This window comes from Parasteatoda tepidariorum, chromosome 10 (assembly GCF_982258835.1).
Source record: "Parasteatoda tepidariorum strain Cologne lab strain chromosome 10, Ptep-v5.0, whole genome shotgun sequence".
NCBI lineage: Eukaryota > Metazoa > Arthropoda > Arachnida > Araneae > Theridiidae > Parasteatoda > Parasteatoda tepidariorum.
The window spans coordinates 89,898,706-89,916,006 of NC_141764.1; the positions used below are offsets into that span (position 1 = coordinate 89,898,706).

General features: G+C 28.0%; 1 protein-coding gene and 1 long non-coding RNA gene across 10 annotated transcripts in view; both read left to right on the top strand.

Moving 5' to 3' along the window:
- The window catches only part of Kyat (Kynurenine aminotransferase), a 55,595-nt gene that overhangs the window by 25,323 nt on the left and 12,971 nt on the right, over positions 1 to 17,301 (top strand). The gene's annotated exons all lie outside the window — the stretch shown is intronic.
- On the top strand, positions 1,474 to 12,221 carry LOC147803075 (uncharacterized). The gene is made up of 2 exons (XR_015429746.1): positions 1,474 to 7,520; positions 12,078 to 12,221. It is a non-coding gene; the product is annotated as an uncharacterized LOC147803075 (long non-coding RNA).

Consider the following 17,301-nt stretch of genomic DNA (forward strand, 5'->3'; position numbering starts at 1 on the left):
AAATGGATCCTTCCAGCTAAAATTAAATATAAAATTTTTAATATATTATATGAAAATAACTTGATCCACGGGGAATGTTAACAACTCGACGCCCTTTTTTACCCTTTTTGTTATAATAAAGTTTTCAAATCCATTATATTACCTCTTTTTTTTCTTTTTTTCAATTGAAATCGTGATTTAAAATGTGCTTTTTATTTAAATGTGTATTTTTTTATGTAATAAATATTTTAGGAATTTTTTCAAACTATTATTTTTAACACGGTCATCACCAACAACTAAAAATGATACCTAAATCATGAGACCATGCATTTATGCATGCCAATTAATGTATGTAAAATCTTTACCCACGCAGGCGAGAAAAACAAAAAATAAGCACGAAATTTGAGAAATAACGTGTAATCACGATATAATAATTAAAATTAACCAGAGATAAATAAATGTACATGTTGATCCCATATTATGTTATTCGATAAAACTTTTATATTGGTGGATGTAGTTAGATTAAATCTTTTTGATTTGATGGAAGACCTAACGTAGAATGTATTCTACAATATCTTTCTTACTCTCATTTCAGATGAAATAGAAATCCTACAATTTATGCTTCATTGATCAGCCTATCTGATGCACAAAAAAATCAATGTACATTGTTAGTTTTACAGTTTTAAAATATAACATAGTTAATGTCTCATTTAGTTAAATTACTATAGTACGATCCTCTAACTATCAAATCTTCGATTGGAAATGAAGTTACTGGTTAGAGGAAGCAAAAAAGTGTAAAGTTTTAAAATGAATAATCACGTATTTTAAATAATCTTGTATGTCTTTCGGAGCAGTTATCTTAATTTATAATATTTATCCATGTTTTTCTTTTATAATAAATTATTGTTATAAAAATTTTACATTTCCAGAGCATAAAACAGCAATTTTTATGAATTCATAAAAATTATAAAAAGCATTAAAATTGGGGTTTTTTATGTACAAGCTATTCAAATAATATTATACTAGTTAAAATAAAATACTATTATATCTCTGAAATGATAATAACACTACATAACAAATAGTAATACTTTTTTAAAAATGTAAAATAGTAATAATTTTTTAAAAATGCTCGACAGTTTTATTTAACTTTATTAAAAATATTATATGAAAGTTATTCTACAATGTAGCATTTTATTCCAGGTTTAATTAGAATAATAATAAGAAAAATAAGATGAAAAATCAAAAATAGACGAGAAATAAATTGATTCACAATATAGATTCAAAAGTAATGTTCCACATTGCTTCCAGTTATTTGAGTTTTTGTTTTACAAATGCATTAAATGATACTGAGTTTCAACTTTTCACTCCTTTTCCGTGGGCACAATTTCTACACAAGGACTGCTACCCCTACACTAGACAACGCTTATTTACATTTGTTGCACGCGTGATATAGCTATTCTATAGTGTATTTACATACGCCGAATTCAATGGTAAGTTCTTTTATTCCTTACTTTAATTTTTACTATTTAGAATGTTAATTCATTATAATGCTTCACTATCAAAGAAAGTAAATTATTGTAGTTAATTCTGCTTGAAATAAACACAAATATTCTAAGCCTATCATTTGCGAAGTTTAACAAACTATGACAAAACGTAACGATTTTGGAAAAAAGCAAGAGAATTTGTTGATTCTCATTTACTGAGCATAAAATGTAAAGAGATGAAATACAGACCCTTATATACGATTGTTATGCAGTTGAGATATTTTTAATAAAATCATGAATATTTTAAAAGTATTCTGATGGCACCTAACCAGGGTTTCCGCTACGGTAGCTTTTTTCGCAAAATGCGAAAAGACCCCTCAAAAATGCTAAAATTCAACAAAGCATTTTCGCATTTTTGCTAAAGGATTTGGGGAATTCAGTTACAGCTCTGGATTGCATCTGGCAAAGCTCTTGTTAGTGTTTTAATGGAAGACAAACGTCCTGTTGCTCAAGGGTTGTTAAAAAATATAACTACTTTTTTGTTTTTAGCAACCACTGCCATCATGAATGATATCATGTTCAACATTAATAAATTAAGCCTCATATTTCAAAAATCTAATTTAAATTTTGAATATGTTCAATCAAGTGTGAAGGCTTGTATTTCAAGTTTAGAAGAAATAAAAAATGGCACCGGCACTTATTATATGAGTTTTTTAGATGATGTGCCTAAGAAGGAAAATGAAAAATTTGAGTTTCAGGGCCATATAATTTTAGATGGACTGAAACAGAGGGAAAGATTCCGTAATTTGATGCACAATTTTTTAAACTGTATCATTGAAAATATTACTGATAGATTGGGAGATTTGGATAAAATCGAAATGTTCAATATATTTATACCTAGCAGGATGCCCCATAGTTCGGAAGAATTACAGCATTATGGTGTAAAGGAAATCCGTTGCATTTTCAATTTGTTTTCAGAATCTCCCAGAAAAGATTTTCAGTTTACAGAAACTGAATTACTTTGTGAATGGGGATTATTTAAACACATCTTAATGCAACGATGTAAAAACATGTCATTTAATGAATTACTTTTATTTTTATATACCAATGATGTGTCTGAACAGTACCCATTAATAACTTCTGTTATAGAGTATTGTGCAACAATACCAATGCACACTGACAACAATACCGATGCACACTGACTGTGAAAGCGGCTTTAGCTGCCTTAATTTGATTAAAACTAATATTCGAAACAGGTTGTTAATCAACCATGTAAACAATTTGTTAATGATTAATATTGAGGGCCCTGAAAGTGCATTTAACTTTCAAGAAGCATTTGTAAAATGGGCAAACATGAAAGAAAGGAAGATTGTTAATTATAAACCAAAATGTTTTGATAAATAATAAATGTGTTTTTTTTTGTTATAGGTATTCTTTTTGATATTCTTGTACATTAAGCTATTCTTTGTCAGATAACTTACAGTACTTGTTTGATATAAAGTAATTTTATAAGCCTAATGGCATTTTAGCATTTTGCTAAAACTTTTTTTCAGATTTTAGCTTTTTTGCTAATGAATTTTTAGACTCAGCTTAAACCCTGCACCTAACCTTAATGAAGGAATATTAATCTGAAATAAGTTAAACTAGTTGCGATCTTTTGTAAAGAAAATTTCCGTTTTAAAGCTTTAATTATCAAAATTATTAAATTAATGCTGCATTATTTTATTCACCTGGCAAATTTTGTTGCTGTAATAAATAACAATTAACAAAAAGTAACAATTATAAGCATTATTCTGAAGATAATACTTAAATGTTATTAATCATGGTTGACTTCACACACAAAAATATGAGTAGAGGGGATATTTTCCATCTGTGATTTGTTGTACTGTACCTACTATTGTGGATTTCAAACTTGCATACATTTAAAAAAGAAAACATGTAGAGGTTTGCCAGGGGGTAGTGGCTACAAGATATACCCTTAGTTTCTACCCATGTTTTGTTTTCAGTGTGATGATAGCCACTGGAAGTTACCAAGACTTGTTGATTATTCTGCCACAGGTGATGATAAACAAATTTTCCAGAGTAGAAAAGAATTTTAGCTAGATTTATAATGTAAATTTTTCAGTTTCACTAATTTTAGGGGATATTTCCGTATCTTAATCTGTCGCACAAACTACTATAGCCAAGCTACCAAATAGATATAAACTTGAAGTTTAAAAAAAAAACAAAAAAAACATAAATGTTTGCCAGATGGTTACAAGTTATATCTTTCGAGTTGGTCCCTTTCTGTGATTTTTTTTCTTTCTTTCTTTCAGTTTCTCCGATACCAGAAGTTGCCAACACGTGCCGATTATTCTGCCGTTGTTCATTTATCCCCTGATTTAATGAATCAAATAAAAGGGGATGTTTCCCTATTTGAACTAGTTTGTGCCAACTAAAAATTTTGAAGCAAAAAAAAAAAAAAAAAAATAAGATTTTGTACTTTGCAAAAATTTAAAAAGAAGTATGTAGTAGAAGTTTTCCTGAGGGTTGCTACAACTTATATTCTTTGAGTTATTCCCATTCTGAGATATTCAATTTTTCGTGGATCGCTGGAAGTTTATGAATATTTAGCCATAGGTAACAACATAGAAATACTCATTAAACTTTTAATCCCCTATTAGGGTTACTTCTGTATTGTGAGCAGTTATGCCAACTGCTAACTTTTTAAAAGAATATGTAAAGGTGTGCAAAATGTAGCTACGAGTTATACTCTTCAAGTTGATCTCCGTCCGTTAATTTTTTTTAGTTCCTCCTGGTTGCTGCATGGAAGTTGCTTAGAAGATATAGTGATTATTCACCGGCAGATCATGATACGGGCATTTTTATTTCTGTTTTGCCTACTCAGTACGAGATGGTATTTTTATTAGCAAATAAGACGAGACAAGTTTTATGTGTGAAACAGTCCTGTCATATTGTTATTAATTTGAGCTGTCTTATCTACTTACCTACTATTGTCTTATAAAGTATAAAAACTATTAGTTGTTGCATTTTTAAAACAGTTGAGTAGTAGCAGTTGTGATTCATGGCAGTTTCTTTTAACTTTACCTTTTTAAAGAACCGAGGGTTAAACACGCTTGATTGGTATAAATTTTACAAGAGTATAGCAGATGGTTCTTCAGCCAAAATGTCGTGGAAGTATCGTCTTAACAAGCTATTGCAAGAGAAAATCTCACATGGACAAAATAGTCTTTTGACTATTTATTTTGCAACATGATATCTTTAAAAAAAAATAATAAAAAATCACCCAGTTGAACATTTACTGGAAATTTTTCTTCTTATTTTTGAAACAGTTTTTGAAATTTATCAGCTAACACGATAAGGAAAATAATTGCACTAATTTTCAATATTAAATTATCTTTAGAATTATTCTTATTCAAGCTTTTATTTAAATTTACATTGCTGTTTAAAACTTTTTTAATTCTTTTATAGTTACTGTATTCTAAAAACATGCCTAGGCAGGGGTCTGTCTAGGCCAGTCATGTCAAAGATACGGCCCGCGGGCCACATCCGGCCCCCGGTTCGTATCAATACGGCCCGCGATCGCGATGTGTCACAGAAAGAAGAATCGTGTTTTTTAGAGCTTTTAGACTTCACTCGATTTCTCTACGGAAGTTTTGAAATGTGCACACTACATTTATAAGTAATTTCAAGGGCAGCGCGTGCCTAGACAAGCGAGAGAGATAGACAGTAACGCCATTTCTTAGCAACAAGCGGAATCTTCGACTGGAATATACTTAGCAGCACAACTATGGATGGCGCTCCTGCCAAAGCTGGCAAACATTCGGGAGTTGTAACTAAATTAAAACAGAAAGCATCATGGAATTTTGTGGGATTTCCCTGTATAATTCATCAGGAATCATTCGCATCCAAACATTTAAAAATGGACCATTTCATGCAACCTATAATTAAAATAGTAAATTCTATAAGGAGCAGAGGACTAAATCACCGACAGTTCAGGCAGTTTTTACAAGATTTGGACGAAAATTTTTTTGATGTCCCTAATTTCACCGAAGTTCGTTGGCTAAGTCGAAGAGTAGTTTTAGAAAGATTTTTTCAATTACGTGACCCTATTCAAGCTTTCATGTTAGAAAAAGGTAACCCAATTGATTATGACAATGACTAGTGGATTGATTGTGCCTTTTTGGTAGACATGAATTAACACTTGACTGATCTGAATGTAAAATCTGATTGTCACTCAAATGTATTCATGTATTCAAGCCTTTGAAACAAAGTCAAGGCTGTGGGAAAATCAGGTAAAAATCAAACTTTGGATCATTACCCTCATTTAAAATCATTTGGCACAGTGAACCACAAAGAAATTGGATCAATATTCTCAACTTCTGAAAAATCTCATCACGGAACATTCCACAAAATGAATGAAACGGAATTCCCAATTTTCAACAATCCATTCGATTTTGAAGCTTCACAGACACCAGTTCATTTGCAAATGGAGTTGATAAATCTTCAATCGGACAGTATTTTGAAAGAAAAATTTGAAGAGGTTAACGCTCTTACATTTTATGCACAGTATTTCAAGAGTTTGGATAACTACCCAGAATTAAAAAATCATGCAGCATGTTTGGTAGCACCTATTTATGGGAGCAGATGTTTTCCGTCATGAAAATAAAAAAGAACAAACATCGCGCAAGACTTACGAATGAACATCTCCAATCAATTCTTAAAATAATTATAACAAATATGAAACCGGACATCAATGAGCTTGTCAAAAACAAGAGAAGTCACGTATCTGGATCCTCGAGCACAAAATAATAACCATCTTTTATAACTTTGATATGATTTTTAACAACCATATATTATAAACTATATAATTAGATAAAGAAAATTTTATAATAATTCAGTACATTTTTTTTATTTGCATCTGGCCCGCCTACATATTCTAAATTTAATATATGGCCCTCTGCAAAATTGAGTTTGACACCTCTGGTCTAGGCCGAATTTACTACCGTTTAGCGGTACCTTCACAAAATCAACTTTAGGAAAAACAGTTTCACAAAATACTTTTTCTTATAATTTTATTTTCGTATTCCTTAAGAAACGATAAATCCATATTTTTGTGTTGATTTTTTAATATAGTTTTTAATTTTTCACAAATTATATCTAAATTTTCACAAAATAGGTACCTCTCAGAAAAACGTAGACAGACCCCTTGTAGGTGAAAAAGTTCAATTGAAATTTTTATTGCTAGATTTTTCTTTTAAACAATTTTTGTCTTGGTTTTTACTTAGTCTTTTTACATTTCTAAAAAACTTTGTTTTTATTAAGTGTATGACACAGTAATTAAGAAAGTTTCTAATGACTTTATTCTTATCTGGAAAATATGATAATTGGAAAGCTGAGATGTAAAGCTTTAAAATTTTATTTTAAGAATTAAAATAGATTTTTCTGTTTTACATTTGTATATAATCTTTTGTTTTTGTTAGTAACACAGCATTTTAATAACATATTTCTAATAGATTATATTTTAGTTAATGTTGCTTTATGGATACTGCTTTGCAGAAAATATTATTCTTAGCATAGAAGCTTTGTTGTAACAATTATGATATTTTTTTTTCTTTCTATTTTACTTTATAACTTTAGTTTTTTTATAAGTATTTCTTGTTTAATTTTTTGTATTCCCTTTAGCCCATTCCACTAATATAGATAAGCATGGAGTAATTTCCAATTATAAATAAGCTTATTTATTCGTAAAAAATATTTATTAATGAATTTTTTTTAAAAAAAAATATTGCTATAGAAATATATTCTGCATTTCACCATTTTTTTAGCTAACATTCTGCCAAACCATTACTCCTTACCTCGCTAGTTCTGAATAATAAATATGCCCGTATAAACAAAACAAAATATGTTTGAATAATTTCTATGTTTTTAAACATATTAACTGAATGAATTTTCTTTTTCATAATCTATTGATGTACTTCTGAGGAAGGTCTTTGGAAAGGATCTGGCTTTGAGTATGAAGCTCCATCAAGTCTCATTTGAAGGTTCCTGAATTAAGTATGTCTAAAGAAATAACTGTATTTGAATTGTTTCCTTTTTTCTTGTACTTAAAAATGGGTAAAAAAAATTTCTTGAAATTATAAACATGAACAAATCAACTGTTAAAAATTATTTCAAATAACTTTTACTGATATTAAAAATAGTAATTAAAAATTGTTTACATAGGCTGCCCATGCTTCAATAACAACAAATAAAAGTACTCAAAAACTTGTCTCTTAAAATGAATTATCATATATTGTAAATATATTTTACATGTACTGTAGAATCCTAATGATTTGATGCACAATCATCAGCATTTGCACTATATTTATAATAAAAGTTTCTGGTGTAAGATTCACCGTTAGTATCAAGTAGAATGGTAAACTGTTACTGTTTTTACCTCCACTATATTTGCTGTTCCAATGTTTTATTTCACTGGCACTTAAAAAATATGTGCTTTATCTGCATTAAATTAGTCTTTTTATTCATAGTCTTTGATAAGTTTAAACAAATTCTGAAACTTCTATTTTGCTTTTATGAATTCTTCAGCGATCATACATGATGAATCATTTAAAGGCTGAGGCTACTCAAACCAAACATTCAAATGAATTATAAAAGGAATTAACAACATCAATTGGAAATTCTCGGGGAATTAAGATTTATACAAATTGCTTAGTATTTCAAATCTCCGTGGCAGAATCGCAACGGCACGGCGACATTGTTGCAGAATTTTACATAGTTCTTGCATAGAGATTTTCATAGCTGCCAACCCTTCTGCATTTTGCAGAAGCTATCCGCATATTTACTTATTTTAGCTATTTTTTTCTGCTTTTACGCTCAGAAGATAAGATCTTCTGCATTTTACCCGGTCGCCCGATAGCTAGTATTTTGTTTAAGTCAGACTGTATTGACTATACCCCACAGCAATGCTGAATGCGAAAGGTTGTTTTCTGTGGTAAAAAAACTAGGACTCAATTCTGCTCATCAATGTCTGATGAGCAGTCTGCTCGAAAAACTTTTAATAATTAAGTCTAAAGAAGAAATACATTGTTTTGAAAGAATTTTTAGTTGAAGCAAAAGGTGCTACTAAAGGATCTTTGCAAAAAAAAATTTTTTTGATGTAATTCTTTCTCCATAATTTCCATTGAGTTTATATATAGTGTAATTAAACTAATTTTAATGTGTCTTAAAATTTTATATATTTCCCTTTAATCAAGAATTAATAAATGAATATAGTACCTTCAAGTAGCTGGTCAAAATTTTTAAAATTTTTTTTTACCTTTTCTTGTTTTAAAAAAAAGGGGAGTATTTTTTTAAAAATAAATTTATTAGTAATTAGTATGCAGTTGCGAACCTTCTGCATTTTTCTTGTCTATCATCAGCATTTTTATAACTAGAGGTTTGCAGCTATGGATTTTTCTCTTGAAAAGAAGAAAATATTACATTTCTTTTTTACAGAAATATTTGAACATGCAATATTTGAATCATGCATTTTGATAATCAGTTTTTGGCACACTCAATTTTCACTGATATCATAAATCGACGTAACGTTTCGATGATATTTTCGGCAGTTATTGATACTGATTTTCATTTGGTTCTTAACCATCTTGATATATTTAAACAATATGGAAAACTCGAATCGTGCATTTGAGTATCTATTTTTTTAAGGCTATCTATTTATTTTTTTGAAATTCTATCTAATTTTTGGAAGTTATAGATGTTGATTTCTCCTTAGTTTTTAAATCTAATATTTTTTATACGATATTATTTATTACAACCTAATTTCAAAGTGTAACACGCTTTTGAGCAGTCCAATTTACATAATTACATCATATATTTTTTTTTGGGGGGGGGAGGGGGGCAATTAATACTATGGATTTCATGATATTCAATATTTTTTTATTGTTATGATTGTTTGCAAAATGTGAAGAAGCAAATAAAGTGTGTGTTTTCCCACCAACAAAATATGAGAATATCACCCATAATATTAAAAAGAAATATTTCATGCTAAATTAAGAAAATCAGTATTATTTTATTTTTTTTTGTTAACACAGAGTATTTGCCATTTTAAATTAGCAACATGTGTGTTTGTTTGTATTAAATGTATTTTGCAATTAGATATTAGTGCTGGAGAGTTTAGTCGCAGATAGCTCAAAAACATTCTGCCACAAGATTTCAAATTATCCTTGTTTCAATTTTTAAAAAAGCCAATTGTATATATGTTTATATTTATTTATTTATTTGTGTACTTCTGCAGTTTTCTGCAATTCCGCATATGAGAAATTGAACTTTCAATATTGTTAACTTTAATCAATGATTTTATATCTATGACTATACCTATGATATTTTCTATTTATATGACATATCTGTCTATGATACTTTATTTTTATAAAGTATCATAGTATCACATTATGGGTGATATTCTCATATTTTGTTGGTGGGAAAACACACACTTTATTTGCTTCTTCGCATTTTGTAAATAATCATCACAATAAAAAAATATTAATAATCACTTTTATTTTTATAAAGTTTTTTTTTTCAATAACTTCTGCACTATATTATAATGCTTACATTAAATGAAAAAATTTTTGATTTCATACTGTTTGAAAACATCTTTTATCTAAATATCTTATTTTTACCAAGTGAATGTTTTTGTGTTTATTATTTGGTGTTAAAGTATTAATGATTAAAATGTTTTAAAACACGATTCATTGTGTATATCAAGGTTGCAAAAAATGCTTACTTTTTTCTAAAAGAGTTAGCCTGACTAGTCTTCATTAATTTATTATAATTTCTTGCATTTTACTGTTTACATTTAGCATACTTATGTTCAAACTTTTTATTTTAACAAAAACTATTAAGTAAAATTTATGTTAAATGTCTAATATTGCAGAAAACTTATATATCTCGTAAGTTAAGTAGTTCATGCAATGGAAATTATCACTACTACAAACTATATGAATTACAGTTTGACAAAAAAATATATATTTGTTTTCACATCTTTAAATAAGTTAAAACTTTTTTTGATATATCTGCTCTATACTTGTTCAAAAAAATTTTTAATTTAATTTTTTTACAAGGGTGTGGAAAGTTGGTAATTTTGTTTTGCTCATATATATATATGCAGCATTAAGAACGATAATTTCTAATTAGTTCCAAGAATAAAATTATTATTTTGTTAAACAATTTTAAGTTTAAAGCTGTTCCTCCGAATTGTTTCTATAGTCCAAAATTGCTATACTGCATTACTCCAAACATTCTGTCATATTGCTACAATTAACTAACACCATTGTGTTCCTTTCATTTTATCACATTTTTCGAAGAAATATTTATTAAAATATTTCTCCAAAAACTGTGTTTTGTGTGTAAATTTTTTTTTTAAATTTTTTTATCCTGTCCTTTTAAAGTGGTTTAAACAAATAAGGTATTTACTGCCCCCAAGCAACCTGATAGTAACACACTAGGGTCAAGGAACACAGAACCTATTTTTCCCACCCTGGAAGCTAATGCCCCACCATTACTAAGAATTCCGTTGTCGAAATGAATTTCTAAATCTCCAAACAGCTTTCTAATGTATTTTGGAGTAAAGTGTTAAGTTTTAGCAGTGATTTTCCAGAAATTAAAGAACTTTTAAATTAACCATTTTTTGTTTAAAAAAGCTTTAACAGAGGCAATTGTAAAATGTAATTCTTCACTTGAACTAAATAATATATAGTTTAATAAATTACTGAATTTGTTAAAATTACTCCTTTTGTATATTAAAGATACTGTTTGTGTTAAAAGGCATAGTATTTTTACTGTTTTAATAAATGAGAAATTAAAAATTACGTAACTGAAACTAATGGAATTGTGTTTCTGAACTACAAAGTTCTTGCAAAATATTCTGAAGAGGAATGAAAATTGCAGCTAAGGAGCAAGAAAAAAATGAGAGAGGAAAATAAAATTCTGATGATAAGTAAATAAACAGAAAGTCGTGGCAAGTACTGTGGTTATGAGAAAAAGTCATTTCAAATAGGGGTGTTTTGTGAATAGTTTTGTCTTGATTTTAGATCAGCAGGGGTAAACCAATTGACACCTTTATTTCTCCATTGTTCCCCCATTAGAAATGTGCCCTTACTTGTTACCATAGCAGCCGACAACACCAGACTAAAAGCCTGGAGGAGTTCTCCTCCGAGCCACACAAAAAATAATTTTTTGTTTTGTTTATAACTTGCTGTTGGCTTCAATGTAAGATTTAGCTAGGATAAAAAATAAAAAAAATTGTTAAATACTATTCTAATTCAGATTTGTGCTGTATATGTATGTAATTTTGTCGTGTAATATGTGAGTAAAATTTGTAAAATAGATTTTCTTATATCTAAATATTTGGATGTACTCAATCGATATATATTTAGTAGAAATTCCATGAAAATAATAAACAGTTTTAATATTTTTTTTTTTTACATTTTATTTAACTCTGTATTTTATCTAGTCAGTATTGCTTCGTTTTAGAAATCTACTGTTGGTTGAAACATTTTAATATTATTGTCCGGCATATTTTTTTTTCATATGCTAAAATAGTTATTTGTTTTCCAGGTACATTGCAGTGAAGAGGTGATACTAACAGCAGGGTGGAAGAAGTTATGAATAGATATATTTCAGATCTGTGGCGATGTGTTATAATTGTAAATCTGTATATTGTATGATAGTTGTAAAATAAATAAAACTTAATAAATATTATTTGATTTAATGTTTTTTTCTGTATTTAAAATTATTAAGTTAACTGCTCATCTGGATTAAAAATTGTAATTTTTACGAACATACGACTTAGAAAAATTTTAATTTTTGTAAGTAAACAAATCAAATGGTAAATTTGGTTAATATATATATTTTTTTACTTCATGTGTGTGTTAAAGTAAATTTTAGTTAAATTTTTCAAGCTAAAAACTAAAAAATAAAAAAAAAATAATGAACCCAAAAGCATTCCAGAAGAGTAGATAATTTCAAGCAAGCAATTTGGAAACATGGATTTAAGGAGAGCAGTAGACTTCTTAATTATTAATTTGAACTAAAAAAAAAATATTTTTTCCATAGGGGTTTGGAAAATCATGTAAGTATTGAGTAATTTTTTCTCCTACCAATTCTTTATATTACAAACTTTTAGGCATGAAAAATTTTAAAAATTCCTGAGAGACATGAAACTTCGTAAATAAACTAGTATGTTGCTGTGAAGAGGTAGTAAGATTTGCATTCCTTATTCGTTGAGTTATAATTTGAATTGTAAAAATTTACAAAAAGTATGAGATTAAAAACAAAAAGCTTTTTCTAGGATTCTTAAAAAAAAGCATTAATATCGGCTGTTTTGCGTTATTTTAGTTTTAGTTTGATAAGAATTAAAAGTTTAAATGCTATATTTTTTAGTGCAGCGTAAACATTAAAATACGGAATGGTTTCTTCCCTTCTTAGTTAAAAAAAATTAAAATTACGTTAAAATTGAAATTAATTTAGTTAAATTTACGCGAAAAGTTTATTAATTCACCTAACTCAAAATAAGGGTTAAAAATATTGATAATAATACGTAAATTGTACGGATTAAATCCGTTTGTATTTTGGTTAAAATAACGTTAAATGTGCGTTATTTTAATAAAAATAAGCGTTAAAAACACGTAAATATTCATGGTGAAAAAGACGGATCTTATAAAACTGAAAATTCACGTTAAAAACTTAGTTAAATTAGCGTAAAAAATACGATAAAAAAGAAACAAACTTCGTTAAATTAACGTCAAAGATTGGTATCAAAATTCACCATAGTCAAACTAGAGGCAAAAAAGCGTCAATTTTGCGTTAAAAATAACCCAAATTTTAACGTTTATTTAACGGATTCGAGACTACCACTTGAAACGTAAATAAAACGTTCGGTGGAAACGTTTTTTTGCTTTTAACCTTGTGGCATTATAACGTTATTTTCACGTAATTAATACTTATCTCTGCTGCATGGGTAGTTACTGAAACAAAAATTATTCTTAATTTTTGAACAAAAGATTAAACATTAAAAATCTTAATTTAACTTTTTCACATTGGTGTATTTTTAGAAAAAAGTGACCATATAAGAATAACTTTCATTAGAAACGGTGTTTAAAAAATGCTGGCATAGTAAAACCGCTGATAAAAAAAATTTAATAGAAAAAGTTAAAAGAAAAACAGAGAAAAATTATTCTTAGTTCTGAAATATAACTTTAACATTGAGAATCACAATTTTCTATGTTGCTAGTTATCTGTCTTACCATACAAGAAAAAAGTGACAATAAAAGAATATAATCTATTATGAAATGCTCCTTTAACATGCTTTGCTTAAGTTAAAGCTGAAAAACAGGCAAAAATGAAACAAAAAGTTGTTAATTTTTGGAATATGAAGTGTTGAAAAGAAGAAGAAATTGACTTGCCTAAATGTAAGTAAAAAAAAGAAAGAAAATTAACATTGCAAAACTCATGGCTCATTACAAAATAATCTAGTTTCAATGCTTCAAATTTCGCTTTTCCAAGTATCTTTCAGAACATAAATTAGCAAGTTTCAGAACTTAACAAATATGAGTAAAAACTATTTCTAATAATATATTGTAAGAAATAAATTATTCTTTATTAAATCTATGAGATTGTTGAATAGTAGCCGAATATTCGTTACATCCCTATTAGTAGATTGCCTTTGCTACCACTAAGAAAAATATATTTTATAACTATGGAAGTTCCTTAGTAGTTTGAGAAAGTTACTACTTGTTAATTTGATTATTTGTTTTAATTATTAGCTTAAGTTACTGTACATATATATATATATATATATATATATATATATATATATATATATATATATATATATATATATATATATATATATATATATATATACAGTAGAGTCCCGATTATCCGAGTTAATGGGGACCGCAACAAACTCGGATAACTGAAAAAATCAGTTAAAGGGAGGAGTATAAAAATGGAAAGAAAAAGAGAAGGTATAAATGTAATATATTTAAGAAATACAAAAAGTATACGAGTATACTACATACAATTCATATTATAATTAAAAAGCATACTTTACGAGAATTAAATAGTTTTTACTTAAAAAAAGTCCTTAATCGTTTTTCGTTCTACGTAACTTTGGCGCTTTTCTGTAATGTTTTGCCGTTTTTAGGGATAACAGGAAGGCTGGTGTCGCCTCTTTTTGTTGTTCTATATATTCAATAGTACATTCGATAGCTTTTAGTTCATCTGTATGAGAGATTTTTATATGCCGATTTTAATAATCACTGTCTTCATCATCTTTGCTAGATTCATTATCATTATTGACGATATTAACGATAATTTCATCTGACCAAGTTGTTGGATTTTGTTTTTCTGAGTGTTTAGAAGATAAAATTCAGATTTATTTTTCAGCGGTTTCTTTAAAAATAAACTAGAACAAAAAAAATCCTTGAAATATTTGATAGCTCGGTTAAAGCGGAAACTCGGATAATCGGGACTCTACTATATATATATATATATATATATATATATATATATATATATATATATATATATATATATATATATATATATATATATATATATATATATATATGTAACATAAAAAGCTTCAATTAATCTTTTTATGTTAGTTTCTCTGCTATAAAACTTCTTCCTAATTAATTATTCTATTTGAAATACTTTCTCACACTTTTAAAAGCCACATCCTGTTCTTCTTAAATCTATTTTTGGCTCAAGTATGCATTTAATTAAGAGCAGGACATTTTTCCCTTTGCTCTTGTGTGGGAAACGTTCGATCTATCTCATAAACCAATAGCAACTACTAAGATTTCCCTCTTTCCCTAAATTAAGACATTTTACGGATTTTACTTTGCAAGATTTTCCCTAACATATAACCAAGGAGCCCAACTTTTCGTGTGCACTTTTACTCACTCTCATGACTGCTCTTGTCTAATAATTAATAAATAAATTTTGTACCCTCCTTCCCGACCTATGACCTGTTTTAATCCTTCCACTCGGCAACGACGTTATAAGCCGGCAGGATTGAACGGTCGGGAAGGGGTACAGTTCGTACGGTACATTAAAGATATTAAATATCTCATTTGAAAATAAATAAATCATTTTCGGAAGAGGGTACATCAAAAATATGGAATAACTTCAAATCATTGTTTCAAATGGACATTTGGTAAATAAGCAGTCAAATTCTTCTTCAACTTATGGCAATAATTAATTCATCCTGTATCTTCATCAAAAAAAAAATAATCTCTTCAATCATCAAACGTTTAGTTTATTATAAATTATACCTACGCACAGTGGAACTAAACGATCATCCGTTTTCCATGTCTATGCTGCATATTTTGTCTACGTTCCTGAGAATACTAGAAAGCTGAGCTTCAATTCCTTCCTTGGACTAAAAAGAAAAACTGCATCGAATTCCTGTTAATTAAAATGTTTTATTGAAACTATCCCTTTGAGAAAGCGTTGATTTTGCCACTCTTAAGTGCTGAGCTGGATCTTATCGTCGATGAATAATTGTTCTCACACCCACGATGGTCTACTTAAATATTCGACATTCAAAAGAAAAATAAGCTTCAATTTCTCCGTCACTATTGGTGTTAATTTACGATTCATCTTAACGAAGAAACAAATTTTTTCCCTAGCAGCTCACGTCTTTGGTTTTGAAATTGTGTTTACGGAATTTCAACGCATTCCCATCTCTGTTGTGGTTTTCAAAATATCTCGGACTAATTCGAACTTTTTCAGGTATCCTTTGAGTTAAAGTTTTTTACATTTCTCATAAATCAATTTCTTAAATGATTATGATTTTAATTTTTTCCCATATTTGATGTTTCAAAGTGAAACTACTTTTTATATATTAATCGTGTTTACTGTTGAAATTTTTATTTCTTTAAATTTTTATTTTCAGTTAATTGATTTATTTGATTGAAAAGTGTTTCGAGAAATTATTTTCATATTGTTTTATGTGTTACAGCTTCTATGATTTTTTGGTTAGTAGAAATTATGTTTTTGTTTTACAGTGATTAGGATTTAAATAAAAATGCCATTTAAATTTTTTTCTCTTCGTAATGCAACTGCAATAATTATTGAGATTCAATTTTAATATGTGAATGCAATTACGGTGTTGCAAAAATTAAATCAAGAAATATTGAAACTAATGCAAATAGTTTGGAAAAATGAATAAAATACTTGTTGATAGAATTTAAATTGAAGTACAACCAGACACTAATGCTTTAGTTCAACGTTGGTAATTAGTTCATAGCTCAGTTCTAGCTCAGATATGTCCATAATTAAACAAAGTCTCTTTTTGCTGAGTGACAATTCCAGCATACAGATAGGAAAATGATCAAACACAAATTGAAAAGTATTAGTAACCAAATTCACTTCAAAAACACGTTAGAAATAGAAATAAAATATTTGAATTCCCTAACAATTGTGACAAATTGAATTATTAATTAAGATCTCTGTACAAAAATTACTTTAAAAAAATGTCCAAACTAAAATTTTGAAAAGAAAAAAAAAATATTTATGTCCAAGAAAAAAGAAAGAAAGAAAGATAGAAATGAAAAAAAAAAAAAAAAAGGGTAATTTGCAAATTAACCAAACTTGCACTTCAGATTAAAAATAAGGAAAATAGCTAGGTCAGTCAAATTTTAAAAACTGATTTACCTTAATACCATATTAAATTTGAAAGCTTTGTTTTGGATTTCAATTAGCGATAAATTGTGTTAAACGGGTTGTAATGTAAAATCTGAGAAGACTGATCATCTTTTCTGATTATAAA